The 14,226-nt window shown below is 37.8% G+C and overlaps 1 protein-coding gene across 1 annotated transcript in view; it reads left to right on the forward strand.

Moving 5' to 3' along the window:
• uts2r (urotensin 2 receptor) overlaps positions 1-13,464 on the forward strand; it is a 56,044-nt gene extending 42,580 nt beyond the window's left edge. The window contains exon 4 of the mRNA XM_026314765.1: positions 12,576-13,464. The gene's annotated coding sequence lies outside the window, so the exon portion shown is untranslated. The remainder of the gene's footprint in view (positions 1-12,575) is intronic.
• The last annotated feature ends 762 nt before the right edge of the window (positions 13,465-14,226 follow it).

Below are 14,226 nucleotides of genomic sequence, written 5' to 3' on the forward strand. Positions count from 1 at the left end.
TGTGTGCAGAACAGCCCTGCCTAATATTCTCTGAGGACCAAAGTTTGACTTGTTTACTCACAGGGTTAGTCTGTTTAACTTTGTTGGATGGGTGTACGAACAGTGAGCTGTCGGCTGAGAGGACAGGGCAGATGTATACTTATTCTCAGTGTTACTATATGCATGATTCAGGATATTCAGGTCTTCTGTGGGGATATTCACATGGCAGTACTTTGGCAGACCACAATGATTAGATTGCAATGATTTAAGTCTTCTGGGAACAATGAAAACAGTACAAAAGTACAAAAGTAATAATAAATAAAAAATTTACTGCAAATTAAGTATTGAAAATCAGATATTGCTTCTGAACTGTGATTCAACAGAATAATTTAAAAAAAGAAACTAATGAAAACCTAAATATGGTGTGCCTTGGATATTGTACTTTAGTATAATGACTCATCCAAACTGTGCTTCAGTGTGGTGTCTCATGAAAACTGCACCTTATGTCAGCATGCTCTGGACATTGTGCATTATTATAGTGTGCCATGAATATTTTGCCTGTGTATAGGACAGAATGTCATAAAAACTGACATTCAAGTATAGACTATAAAATGGGGGAGCACAAAAAATATTCTAAAAAAAAGGGGGGGGGGGTGCATTTGGGAACATTTGAGAACTGCTGCAATATACCCATGTCAGTAACCCTTCCTTTTACAGTCCCTTAATTACTAAGAATTTACTTGGTAAAGGGAAACTTACAGTATGTGATGGGTAACTACCATCTCTAACAAGCAGGGAAATACAGTGTAACTACAGATGAAATGCTAAGAAAAACCTCTGAATAACTGAATTATGTTGGTAATAACTCAGATATATTTATACTAAGTAAAACACAACTATTTGCTAGGTAAGTGAGCTGAAACTAGACTGTAAAAGAAAGTCTCATGTGTTTCTCAGAAATTACCACATTCTTCCCACATCCTTTGTAATATGTTTTTCAACACAAACATTTACCATGTAAGTTCTCTTACATTACTAAGTAAAACACATTTTATTTTCATTATTTTTCAAACCATTAACTTCTCAATAGACCATATCACATCAACAATGGAATTTCGCTGTGTGAAAAGCGGCATTTCTTTTTTTTAACCACCTTTTTGCCGATAACAGGAACACTTTGGACTAATCACAATGCAGCTACATTGAACCGTCACTTAAAAACATTCAACCTGGCAGACCATTTTATTAACTTTGTTTCAGAGAAGAGATGGACTAGCTAAGCCAATAGTCCCCAAATGTCAACAAAACCACTGAGATGATTGTTGAATTCAGGAGAGCACTAAAGATCCACACCCCACTGAATATCACAGCTCCTACATGGAGATCTGCTAAGGTGAACACCTGGAGCATCTCAACTGGTCCGTCAACATCCCAAATAAACTGCCTGGTTTGGGAATTGCACCCCTGCAGATCATACAGCAGAATAGATTTTTGAGGGCCCTCTTCCATCCATCAGACTCAGATTCTAAGGGCTAAACTGACATACACGTGGTAATCACCACTCAATTTTCAGTCCTTTTTGTAAATGTATCTTTTTATTCATATTTCTGAAAGGCTTGAAGCTGTCCTGTTGCCATTGAGTATAATTTACTGTGAAAGTGGGTCTTGGCCAGCAGAATGGCTGCCATCCTCCACATTCCTTTGCCTGCTAATTACTAGAAAATACTGTACAATATTGAACTGTAAATTCTTGTTCTCCATTATTGCTGCCAAGCAGTTGGTCATGTTAATATTTCACCACCACACACAAACATATTGCACTATGCTGTTTTGCACTTTACTGACTACAACTCTGCCCTAGTCACCTCTGCATTGTCCTTTATTATCCTTTCTCTTATACATTGTCTAATGTACTGTCTGAACTGTCAACATGTGTGCACTTCTCTACTTCCATTTAAGTTAGTGCTCTAAGTGTAATTGTTAGATATTGTATGTGTGGTCTTGTGTAATTTTATATTATATAACAGCATGTTTTATGGAGGACTGGTGACCTGTCCAGGGTGTACCCCTGCCTTTTACCCAGTGAGAGCTGGGATTGGCTCCAGCAGATCCCTGTGACCCTGGTTAAGGAATAAGTGGGTATAGAAAATGGATGGATGGATGTTTTATGGAGAAACATTGTTTCGGTTCACTGTGCACTCTCTTCACTGCACATGGTTGAAACAACAATAAAAGCCACTTGACTAAGGTACAGTACACGTTTTTCAGTATATCATACAAAAGCATATTTTTTTATGCGTCCGGGTGCCTGTGCCCGTTAGTGTCTGATCTCGAAAGCTAAGCAGGGCTGTGCCTGTTTAGTACTTGGATAGGACACCAACTTGGAAGACCAGGGGCTGCTATCCTCAGCTACTAAGGTTGCGTCAGCAAGGGCATTCGGTGTAAAACTTGTGCCAAATCGAGCATGTGGGTAAATTAATCTGCTGTGGCAACCCCAAACGGGAGCAGCTGAAAGAAAAAAAAAATACAAAAGCATATTTTGTAATGATATATATTGTAGTCTTATTTTTGGAACATGTAAGGGACAAATGTCACCAGATACTGTACAGAGGCAGTTTTCACCAAAAATTATACTGAGACATACTTCTCACAACATACTCAAGGTATTATTCACCATATATAGTATTATACTAAGGCACATTTTTGACCATGTACTACACTGAGGTATATTTTTCATCACATGCTACTGTCATGGGGTGAGATTTTGGTCTCCTATATGGACTTTTATTCTCGTTTCCTGTAGCGCCTTTGGAAGTCTTAGGTAGCTTTATATTGATTAGTTAGGATTGATTTCTCCTGTGTTTAATTAACCCTTTGTGTTTAATGTATTTATACCTCCTGATTTCTTTTGTTCCTCACTGGAGGATTGAACTACTTTTGTTTAGTTTTAGTTAGTTTGCCTGCCCGCCTAGTGGCGGAGTTATTACTGCCTGCCTAATAGCCCCCCTGTCATTTCAGCTCTAAAACGATCAACTATCAAACTGTCAAAATTTATTGAAATTATCATTTTTACTTTTTAAAATAAAAATGAAAATGAAGAAATGCAGGACATGTCGATTACAAAAAAAGATCCAAGTGTTTTTTTGTTATTTATTTTTTTAATTCTCTGTTCATTATCAGCACAGAGTCTTGTTAGTCATCAACCAAAATAACCAAAATCATCAACCAATGGAGGACTGCATTCAAACTCACAATGAAGATAAAAATAAAAAATAGAAGTCACAGTCATCAGTTTCATCACAGCAACTCATAATGGGCCTCAAAAGTGTGTATGGCCCCACATGCCTGTATGCACTCCCAAAAGTGTCTCCCAACACACTACACTAAGTTGTATTTCTCACCACCACCACCTTAAGGCAGTTTTGACCAGATTTACTAACTGTACATATATTTTTCAATAACATATTACATATACAGGCGTATTCTTAACTACACACTAAACTTTTTATACTAAGGCAAGTTTTTAACAGCATACCGTGCCCATAGGAGTGTAAACTTGTAGTCCACACCTCTTTATTGTGGTGTCATTGAAGCCAGGACAATGCACAGCATCTTTCAGCCTGAAGAACATGCTGGCACCAGAGAGGAAAACTCAGCCAGCAGTTGTTCTTTGAGTTATGATTATTTGAATCAAGTGGTAAATGCCTCTCGAACCAATATATATGTTGTTAGACCAAGGCAAAGCAAGTTAATCGAAAAAAAGGTAAATTGAGTGAGACAGATACATATGTAAAGTTCAACTGTGAATGAGGACCATGTGATTAGGCTAGAAGGTCCAGAACCAGGTGTTACTAACTGCTATTTTCAAAGCTAAGACTGAACTGTCAAGCTCAACAGATTATGAGTTCATTTTAATTTCTCACCCATGTATGTGTGTACCAAGCTATGACCCTTCATGCTTCTAATTAATATTAATGGAAAGCAGAGTGAATGAGAGTGCACTAATTATTACATTTTAAGTTGAACTCTTTTTTTAGACTTCACTAGAATTGGTGCATCCTTAAATTGGCAAAAAATGTCTAAGCCAGGATCTCAGTTTTATAGTATTTTAATTTTGAATAAACTGGAAATACATAGGAGATGCAGAATGTGAGCAGCGTGTGACGGTTATCTGAGAGTACTGGCAGAGCGGTTTAATCCTGTTAACTCCTGAAGTCTACAGTCAACTCTTTACTTAGAACTTAAATTGTTGAAAGAATAAAGGAAGTTAAGGCTACACTTTGTACTGCATACAGGATGTTTCTTCCCATCAGTATGTCATCCACAGTGCCTATGGACTGATCCGATAGTAAATTGAAGCTGCTTCTTGTCAAAACAGCTTCTCTTTTCTCTCCTCACTTGTTACACCCCATCAAACAGTGGAGGACTTTCACTTTACTTTTTATTCACATAGTACTGTTGAAAACTGCTAATGTACTGTCAGCACAAGGACAGTAATATGTCATGAGTTGAATTCATTTTTTGTAGGAGGGCAAGTGTCCTCAGAAAGTGCTTGTGGGCTCCTGTGACAAGTGCTTTAACATTATACAGTAATTACAGTCTTTTCTTTCAGACTCATAAAAGAAGTGGTAAACAAGCGGATGTAATTACATCCAGGGTTTCACACATGTAACTTTAATTGATCACAGGCATAATTGTTCATGTAAAGCAGGAGGTAGGATGCAAAAGGATGAGCTCTGTGATACATCAAAACCCTCAGCATTCATTACCAAGTCAAACACTGACTGTTCCCTCCAGTAAGGCCCATGGAAAGTCAGAAGTGTCAAGGAATTTCTGCTCCGATTCATAATACTGTAGGACAGGTTCTTGATTAAAATACAGAAGTGTCTGAGAGAAACTTTGGCACTTGGTTCTATTTTTTTTTTTTTTAATAGGGACAATGCACATTAATGAACATCTGTACTGAGACAACAGCAAATGTAAACATGCCAGATTACAGCTAAAATGCCATCCATCCATAGTCCCTAGGCAGGTAATAAAAACAATTAATCCTAATTAATCTCACATATATATATATTCTCTCTCTCACATACATATATTCTCTCTCACATACATATATCCTCTCTCTCACATACATATATCCTCTCTCTCACATACATATATTCTCACACTCACATATATATATCCTCTTCACATAAGGGGCTACATATGTCTATGCTATGGATGGAAATAGCATTTTAGCTGTAATCTGGCATGTTTACATTTGCTGTTGTCTCAGTACAGATATTCGGATTGACATTATCTCTTTTCCACTTCTGCCATTTTCCTTTCTGCAGCTGCTCACCATGGTACCATGTGCCACCACAGCTACATCACTAGATCTAACTAATAGATAAATACATGTTACCAACTATTTTAATTATCAAAATTTAGCAATTTTATTGATAAGTTTTTGCAGCCCTAGTATTCATCAAATATATTACTGACTACTTCATACTACAGCTACTACTTTGATTTAAAAACATATATGTGCACATGGCCTGACAGTGAAAACAGGTAGATAATACAACAATTTGGAGTTAAGCTTTTTAAATAGAAAATGCTAGAGTGGACACCGTTATTCTATTAGTGGCAGTCTGGCATCACATGCACCAACACTACTGATACAGATTATTTGCATTATACAGTAAATGCAGAAATAACCTTGGTCATTTAAACCTACAGAACCTATACTATACTGTAAATATGACACAGAGGTAAGACCACATCATAACTGTGTGATAGATAATGCTCTGTCAAACGGAAAGAGATTTCAGCACACAGCATTCACCTCTATACAGATGGCTCTTTGAGGATTCTTTGCTAATTGGCCATATCTCGAAATTCATTGCAGCATGAAGCCAACCAAAATTAATAGCTAATTCATTCAGCAAATTAAAGTTATTAAATCAGAATCAGATGAAAGCAATAAAATATTCAGCCAGTTCTCCCTAAGGATGATACCACTGTACAATCAACATAAAATTTCAATGGGATTTTCTCCACCTCAGAAGAACTGTTTCACAGTAATAGTGTCATGCAATCACACGTCCCATTGCTTACTGTTTCTCACCTACATCCAGCCTTTATGATTTCTGTTGGTTGTGCTGCTGATTGCTGCTGTAGTAGCAAGTCTCAAAACCTTGGCTCAATCAGTAGTCATTAGTCTGCAGCCCCAGAGAATCAGAACAAACAACAGCTCAAAAGGCCCAACAGAAACAAACAACCCTAAGGAAAAAAAATGAATGAAAGCCTGTGCTGGTTGGTGTACCATTCAGCTGGTTGTGTTATCAGACAACGCTCAACCCTTCACCTACACAGATATACTTCCACTACTGTCATAATATTTGTCATTAATACCCCCACTCAATGGTTTGTACCTTTATACCGAACTGCATGGTGTCATAATCCTAGAAATTAGGTCTTTGCCATCAAACAAAGGTTAAGATGTGAAAGACTCCTACTGTGCTTTCAAGTCTAGTCCTTATTTGCTTTTGTTCAAGTAAAATGTGTCACATGGATATAGAGACATCAATATCATTCCACCTTGACACGAATAGCCAAGGGGAAAAATGTGCACGCACTTACACAAGCACACACAGAGAGAAGAATGTGTGACATAGCAAAGACAGACAGGGGATAAAAGAGCTCAAATAAACCTAACCTCTGCTGTCCCCATTGTGGAATCAGAAAGCCAAATGACAGCTGTTAAACAGGTGTGGAAAAAGGACTGAAAGAATCGTTAATGGAGATGAAAGGGATAATGTAGGTTTATGGGCAAATGAAGAGGAGTGCTGACTTGCTTTGATCGGGTTTAGTGATTTTGGCTTTTTAAAGTTATTGGGAATGACAAGAACAAATCAGAGGTTGTGCATAAAAATCAAGGTACTATAAAAACAGTCACACCATGTTGTTAGAGCAGACTGACTTGACTAAGTGTCCAAAGCATTCTTTCATACACTCCCCTATCCTTTAAATGATGTTGTTCAGAGGTTGGGAGCTTTAATGTGATATTCTACTTTAAAGGGAAGGGATAACCTCACTTTTAGCCCTATTACATGATTTTTATCAAAATCTAGCTGAAGTGTGTGGGTAGATGTGGGGGTACATGGAGGTCATGGATGACACATGATAGTGGGGAGAAGAGCACATGTAGAACTGTAAGTGAAAGAGAGAAGGGGATAAAATGTGAGAAACTTAACAGTTTCAACATCTTACCAAGACATGTTATGATGTCATAATGATAATTTTTAATAGCCTTGTGCTTCGTGGGCTTAGGAATATCTTTTACCTAACTACAGTGATTATCTGGCTCTGGATGGTACAACAGTATTAATAGCACATTATCAAATGTAAACTTGTTTTAGGCAAAATCCCCCAAGGTTCCTTATATAACAACAGTGGAATCAGATGACTATTCACTTCTTTACCTGTAGAGATGAAATTATAGTCGTCACAAAATTCAGAAAGTGAATATTGGACTTGAAAAGATTAGTTTCTAAATGTCCCCAACAGACCAAACACTAATTGCAGGTTTGAATTGAGCCTGTGTATCATCTAATGACAGAACAGCAGTTACATACAAAGAGAAGTTAAATGTGTAAAAAAGTTTTTTTTTATCAAGACCTAAACGGTAACAGTGCTTCACTAGAAGATCTGTTGCATTACTGTCCTTTTAACACTAGCGTAACAGGCCAGCAACACCTCTTTAGCTAGCAGCTGAACTCAGCTTGTCAAACTTGCTTTGACTCATGAGTAGCTCTGGGACACATAGCACCTTAAATGCACCAACACAAAGTCTCAGAAAACTTTGACTTAATACGGATATGTCTTGAGATTACCTGTTCATGTGCCAGAGTTTGATGAAGTGACATTAAATATGGGAGCAAGATCAAATGGTAGCCCCTTGTTGAAACGTCAAGGGTTTCTCTTTGACGTATCCCTGAAGTGAACAAACTCTCAGCTTTGACCCATCCTCCTGTGATCCAGGTGTCATTACAAATTTCTTTCTAGCTTTCTAGCTAGCACCCTTTTCTTGCCCTCCTTTGTTCTCTCCTACAGCCAAAGCTCAGCCATATATGGCACCCCATGAAAGCAACCAGGGACAGGTAGACACGTGAAAAGGTTATTGTGCTCTTTAGAGCTTCTCTAGTAGTTCATGGAAGACAGGGGTAAATGTATTATAATGGCTCTGGAGCCCAAGAGAAGACCGAAGCACGCGTATTTAGATAGGTACATGTAGCTGCACAAAGGTATAACCTCTGCATAACAATGTCAAAACTACATGTGACTGAGCTCTGACCTCAATAAAGCTGAATCCATTTTCCCAGGGTTGACATGTAACCAAAAATATAAAATATAATATGCTGTACACTGAAGACATTTAGATTTAAGATCCAAAGATCAATATGAGATGGAAATTAGGAATTCCAGATTTTATTTCCTGTTATTTACATTGATATGTTAAACAGCACAGAACATAGCACCTACTGTATCTGTAGGCACTGTACTGTAGGCAAAGTACAGAAACATATCATTTTATAGTACATACATATCTGTTTTTTTTTCTTTTGCAATAAGGGCATCAAGTTGCGGCCTGCTGACATCAGCATATTGCTGCTTCGGTCTTTTGATATACTTTTCTAGCCTTCTACAGTCTGTGTTTGTTTTGCATGGTTTCTCTCTTCAGTCTCCTCTTCAGCAAGTAAAATACATGTTCAAAAGGCCAGGGGTATGTCCCTCTGATAAAGTCTGTTGATTTGGCATTGATTTGCATTTATCTGTACACCTCTGAATTCATTCTGCTGTTACCATCACGATTTATACCAACAACAAAGATTAGAGAGTCTGTTGCAGAGGCTGCCATGTGAGCCGAAATCAAGAGACTACCTCTACCATGCTTCACAGACGCCCTTCCCCCTGCTCTGTGGTGGCTGTTAGTTATGTCACTGACTGTTGTTTATGGGTTTCTCTTCACACCTCTCACAATGCTCCTGTCATCAGGTGGTGTTGTTTTCCTCGGCCAGCCCATTTTGTACATGTTGCTCCTACATCAGTGGTATGTTTCTTTTTTAGGACATTCCAAATTGTTGTGTTCCCTAATGGGTGCAGAGCCTGTGATTGTTATTTCCAGTTTTTATTTTTGCCAACAACAAAACTGCCTTCCCATAAAAAACCCAAGGCTAAAGCCAAGAGTATTCATTTAAAGCAATTTATTGTTTAAACAATCAATGTCACAGGACAAACTTGGTTAACAAGAAAACAACTAGCATGCTCAAATACCTACACAAAAGGTGTTCTGTTCTGTGTTCTTTACATCTATACGTCTAAATAACAGGAAATAAAAGCAAAAACGTATTTTCATTTTCATCTTTTGCTCTGAACCCAAATGTCTTAACTCTAGAGCAAATGCAAATGAACTGGCCCTGCCCTGCCAATATTTTTAGATGTGGCTGGATATTAATTTTATTTCTTTTTTTCTGCATTTCTTATGTTAGTCAATATTCTATTTTAGTTGATTTTTTTCTCAACATTCCTTGCAATAGAATCCACATTTGCCACATGAGCCTAGAAACTTGTTGGGAAATATTAAATCCTTAGTGACTTCATCCACCAGCAAAAACAAACTATTGTGACATCCTGAGAAATTTCTTCTGCAGTTGTGTTGGCCACACTGTAAACAGACACATCACAAGCGCTTCTGTTGCACTTTCTGACAAGAGAACCTCACCAATAATAATAGAGATAATAAAGAATCTGAATCAGTCAGCAAATTGCATTTGTATATCCTGTAATAAGCAACCACAACCTGATTAAAGTTGCACATGACACATGCAGTTTTCCACACAATAGCAGGGTGCAGGAAAACAAGTTGGTTACCTTGATGATAATGACCATGCTTAGTTTGATGCTCAGTCACTATGAGCTTCAATGATAAATCGTGTTTCCTGCGACTTCGTCACACTCAACCATAACCATTGCAGCAGTAGTCACAGTAGCAGTTGCAGCTCTAATATGGCAAAATGGAGAGTGAACAGTAAACAATTAAAAGTTTAAATGACAAACAGTAACACTGGATTACCTGCTGCATTATTTCCTGTGAATCCTGCTGTATGTGAAGGTAACCAGCACAGAGATAAATGCCGGATTCATTAACAAAGAAAACTACTAGATAGAAAGGTAATAACACAAAGTAAAACTAACAATTAATAGTATCAAAAATGGGATTTGATTTTGGAAAAATCTTGACAACAGTGAGAGCCACCACACAAGCCTTTAAATTTGTGATTGCAGTGGAGTGTCAGGCTGGAGTAGTGTAGAAATAACTGGTGTTATAAAATAAATTTAAAAAGCAATGTAAGTTCAGATGAATATTAGCATATGTTTATGTGAGGCGTCCTATAGTGCTTAGATTTCTAGTTTACAATTGAATTTGAAATTTAGAATTGAAATTATATTTGCTGAAAGTATGTGGTTAATGAAAATTTTCCCATCTGAGGACAGTATCGACATACTCTCATTATTAGTGGTGTTATTGGTGCAGCTGCATGCGTGAATGTGGCCTGTGGTGCTGCAAGCCTAAGATAAGAACAACCCAGTGTGTTATGTGTTAAGCCGGGGGATAAGTCAGGTCTGTATGTCCTGCCAGAGAGAGCGTGAGCTTGAAGCAGAAGCCCTGAGAGTCTGAGAACGAGCAACACCGACTCCAAAGTCCTTACAGTGCAAGAACTGGAACGTGAACACTGCTTTTAGCTCATCTTTTACCCAGACGTTCAGCCAATATCACACCCAGGTCCTAACCGACACCCACGGATGATTTAACACTGTGCACCATGTGAGGCATTTCCAAAGGTTGCGAAATCTATTCCAAATAGAAATTGGCTGACATCCAGGTTCAGTGTGGTTCATGGTGTATGAAAAACATAATAACAACTCTGATAACCAAAATAATTACCCATTAAATCCTGCTCCCAGCTCTGCTGCTAGGAAGAGTCATTTCCTGGTCAAAATGATAGATTCCTGGTAGTAAAACACTAATTTTAGATATAATGGCTAAATTCTGCTATGATGTAGCACACAAGCAACCATGCTCAAGACTGTTTTTTAACCTAGCTAAACAGTACATCTGTGGAGTTTCAGGAAATAGCAGAGGAAGCCACTTTCAGTCAATGAGGCTTTACTTCTTCAGCATATTAAGATTCACTCACAGTTTCTGATGAGTTCTTGATGATGAGACCTTAAAAAAAGGGCAAAATATGGACCTTGTTGTCTGATGGCTATTGCCAAGTGGGCCATAGGGTGCTTTGCTTTCAAATGAGAGAGCAAGGGAGGACTGGTGGAAAAGGACAGTGGCAAAAATAAGAAGGTATTGAGGGGGTAATGAAGGAGAGTCATAAATGGCAGGGAACACATCCAAATGCGTAGTAATCTCAAGTCATCAAGTGTCCAATGAACAGCTGGAATGAGGGTCATGGGAGCAGAGTCATTTGGTTTCTATTTTCTGCCACCTGCTCTTCAAACAGCAAAAGGACATGACTCTGCAAGCATTAGACAGACAGTCAACACCTGAAGCCCCTATAACTTGTATTAATGATACAGCCTCTAGAGGATAACCACACATAAATAAACTCTGAAAATCCATGTGTGTTCACACTGTCATAAAATTGCCCCCACATTTATGTGCCAATGGCTTTTGATAAAGGACGCCAGGGTTCATCTTCACTTTTTTCAGTGCAAAAGGACTAAAATGAGGCAAAAGCAGGTTGAGACGCGGACCTAGTAATACAGCCAAAGCATCAGATACACGACCCAGCCACAGAACCTACTAATAAGTCACCAGTGAATATTTTATGCCCTGGCACTAAACAGTATGATGCCAACTAGCCCTACAAAGGAAAAAAGCAACTCGAGCATTTTTTTTTTTTTTTTTAGCAAACAAATTTTGTGTGCGGCTGGAGATTACTATAATAAGATCAAGTAATTTTCCAGCCAATCAGATGACAGTAACCATTAAATCTCAGAAATAAGATGTGTTTTCATTGTCTAACCTTAAATATCAAAACCTTTTTCTAACCACCACTACCAACTTCCCTTACTGTGAATATAGTGTAGATGCCATGCACAGATATTATTGAAAGGAAGAATTTTGGCAGTGGACATAAAAACTACTTAAGTGATTATGCATAATGTATGAGGATAAAAATGGACACCTGAGGGATGATGGCAGCGAAATCAAAGACACAGTAGACACTGTTCACAGCTAATCTGACCCTGGCAGGTAATCCTGTTAACGATGCTCTCTAAATCGTGCCATAATGATTTCTTTGAGGTCACATTCTCTCTGTGTATGTGGGTTTTTAAATATTCCAAAAAAAAGCTGAGCCTACCTTTCTAAATACACAGAGGAAGTGATAATTGCTTCTTTGCTATTTTTATCCGTATGCTGTTTCCAAGGGACACGCTTGGCAAATGGGGAAGTGTGTTTGTGTGTGTTTCGAGGATTTACAACCACAGAATTAATAGCAACACTGTGTCCTGTGTGCCTGTCTCCCTCATAGATATCACTCAGCTGTGCTGGATGGGGAAGAGGAAGAACCTGTTGGCAATAACACAAATAGCAGCAGATCCCAAATGCCTCATCGCCACAGCTGTGAAAGAGAACTAAGAAGATGGACGATTGTTTGTGTAATGACACTAGCATTGTATGAGCACCAGTGGCTCCTGCTGCTTGAGCCTGCGTTTAAAAGATTCACCCTCACATCTGTATTTATTTGTCATTCCCAGGACTTTATGTGGCACAAGAAGATCAGCTTTTATGTAACAAAACAGACTTTTTTTAACTTCTGCTTTGTTGTATGCTTATCTATTGTCCTTCTCACGTTACACTGTGCTGCATGTGAAATTGTTTCTGAAACTGTTCTTCTTTGTTGGTGATCGAGGCATCTGTGTTTTGATTTATAAAAAAATGTAAAGGTCAGAATGTCAGTCAAGGTGAAGTCAAAAGTTTTGCATGTGATATTTTAAATTTGCTTAGATGTTGAAAGATAAGAGCTGTTATTGTTATTATTAGTTTTGCACACATACTGGAAAGAAGAGGAAAAAGCTAGCTCAGGTCTGTCTAAAAATAACAAAATACACCTAGCAGCACCTCCACAATACACCAATAAACACAGTATCTGTTTTACCTGTACTGCATTTCACAGGAGGCAAGGCAGTGTTTATGTAGAATACAGCACTGTGTAAATAAAAACGCAACTCTTTCATTCATTTGAACACAAAAGTTGTAATGATGTGATCAAAAATCTTTTGTCTTAGAAAAATATTTAACCTGGCTCAACATTTGCAAGAACTTAAGGCAAAATTATCTGTTGACAAATCAAATATGTGCAAGGGCACACATAATTACACAGCAGGATATGTTTATCTCATAATGAACAATAAAATGATTGCAGCTAAGATAACTTCCATCACAGTTTTGTGACCTGATGAGCTTTCAAACTCATTTTTTTTCAGTGCAGCCTCTTGCTTTGTTAATGCAGTGCTGTTTTCTGTCACATAATAATTCTTACTTTTTAAATGATTTATTACTAAACCTTCTATAAAGATCTTTACTAGGAAGCAGTGGAGGCTCGGGACTAAGTGCTGCAGAGAAGGCAGAACAGTATTGATGTACTAAGAGACTGACAGTAATTGTTTCGGTCTTTGTAGGGGATTGTTTTTTTTGTTTTTTTTGTTACATGAACAAAGAAAATAGAGAAATGGCAGCTTATCTTATATGCAAAATAAGATGTTTCTAATAATTGATTGAAAAGAAAGAAATCTATTTCCACATATTATTATCATCATCATCATCATTATTATTATTATTGTTGATGTATCTTCTCTTTAAAGAAATTAAATTCCTTTGCATGTCAGTATTGGTATTTAATGCTACTGTGTAATGCTATTAACTTCAGCAACATCATAACTAAACAACAAAAAAAGCCAAAAGTGCTTTTTGTGTGTGTTTTCTCAGATCTCTGACGATCCTCAGAGACCTCGCAGTTTGATCATGTTATGGCTTCAGTTCTGATACAAGGGAGGACACAAAGAGTGTGAGCACAGTTGCAGGTAGGGACCAAGCTGTTACATCTCTATTGATTTAACTCCCAAAACAGCTGGTGACAGGCTGCAAACATTGTCTAGCTGATGCATATTTAACCAATCTAT

The sequence above is a fragment of the Mastacembelus armatus genome, chromosome 19, assembly GCF_900324485.2.
Source record: "Mastacembelus armatus chromosome 19, fMasArm1.2, whole genome shotgun sequence".
In the NCBI taxonomy this organism is placed as follows: domain Eukaryota; kingdom Metazoa; phylum Chordata; class Actinopteri; order Synbranchiformes; family Mastacembelidae; genus Mastacembelus; species Mastacembelus armatus.